Here is a 1,709-nt window from a genome sequence, read left to right on the forward strand (position 1 = left end):
CGATGATCCTCCAGGGTCCCTTCCAGCCCAAATGTCTATGAAATCTATGAAAATCAGAATGAGAAAATAATCCTGTGTCTGACCTGGCAGGAAAATACTTGTTTGCATCTAGGATTTTAATCAAGTACTCCCCTCTTCCCAAGGATAAAGTATGTGGGAGCTGGTATATGAGGCTCCTGTTTTGGCTTATCTCTGGTTATTACCATAAGGTATTTCAGGAAATACATTTTGAACTCATTTTCATTTTTTAATAATAAAATAGTGATGACTTCAGGAGGAAAAAATCTTAGAGAACAATAAGGAATATTCACTGTAGCTTATCATCAGAAGACAGATTTGCTCTTTACATTAAGAAGCAACTTTCTCTTGGCTGCAGTGCCCTGGTATGCATCTGAGTTTCTTGGCTTTTACCAATTGGTGGTAGTAAAAAAATAAACAAACGAGTAACAAAATGGGTTAGTGATAATGATAAGCCTATATGATTTGTGTGTTTGTATGAATGTAAATGTACACTGAGAGGAGAGGTGACTAGAATACTTGACCTTGAAATGTGGTAGTGCACGGCAACTGGAAGAAAAAGAATTTCTTTGCATATTAGACTAACATTTTCCATGCCTCCTTGTGCTTCTCCTCATAGCCAGTTTACCTGTATGTAAAACTGAGGTAATACTCCTCTGTTGTCCAGAGAAAAGTGTTTAGATATTGTTTAGATACACAGCAAAAATAAAAAATCCATCATGAAATTAGTGCTGTTATTTACATTGTTGTGTTGTACTTGCTCTGGGCTTAATCTGCAGGATAAACATGGTTATAGTTAGTGTAACTGTCAAAAAAAAAAGGTCTGAAGAAAAGTGTCTCATAACAGCATAGCAACAGATCATATTTTCAGCATTCAAAAGGTCCATTCAGTAAATGGACAAGCAAGCAGAACAAAGGCGGCTTGATCCCTGCCTGCTAAGTCACATGTGCCTGTTCCACTCTGTACTAACCAAACCGAGCTTGATTGTCGCAGAACTTGTGAAGCCTGAGCAAGGCGTTCAAAGCTTTTGCCTCAGCTTCCCCACTGTAATTTAGGGGATATAACTTGCTGCCTCACAGGAGTGTTGTGAGGGTGAAACCTCAGAGGGTGCATCCTCCACGGCAAGGCCTCCCCTCTTTGTGCTGTGCTTGCAGACCCATCCATGGGCCCTGACCCCCTTGCTGCGGGGTCCCGGGGAGCTGATGCGTGGCTCAGGGAGGTCCAGCACTCATGCCTAGGCCCTGCCTGAGCCAGAGCCTAAGTGCTCATGGGTTTCATAGTTTCTAGGGTTGGAAGGGACCTGAGAAGATCATCTAGTCCAACCCCCTGCCATGGCACGAAAGAGTACTGGGGTTAAATGACCCCAGCAAGGTGTTCATCTAACCTTTTCTTAAAAACCCCCAGGGTAGGAGCCTGCACCACCTCCCTTGGAAGTTGGTTCCAGACCCTAGCCGCCCTGACCGTGAAATAGCACCTTCTGATGTCTAACCTAAACCTACCCTCTGCTAGCTTGTGACCGTTGTTCCTGGTCACTCCTGGCTGTGCTCGGGGGAACAGTGACTCCCCCAATGCCTTCTGATCCCCCCTGACCAGTTTGTAACAGGCCACAAGATCCCCCCTCAGCCTTCTCTTGTGGAGGCTGAACAGGTTCAGGTCCTGTAGTCTCTCCTCATAGGGCCTGCCCTGCTGT

The sequence above is a fragment of the Gavialis gangeticus genome, unplaced genomic scaffold, assembly GCF_001723915.1.
Source record: "Gavialis gangeticus isolate Ggan-Ray unplaced genomic scaffold, GavGan_comp1, whole genome shotgun sequence".
Lineage (NCBI taxonomy): Eukaryota > Metazoa > Chordata > Crocodylia > Gavialidae > Gavialis > Gavialis gangeticus.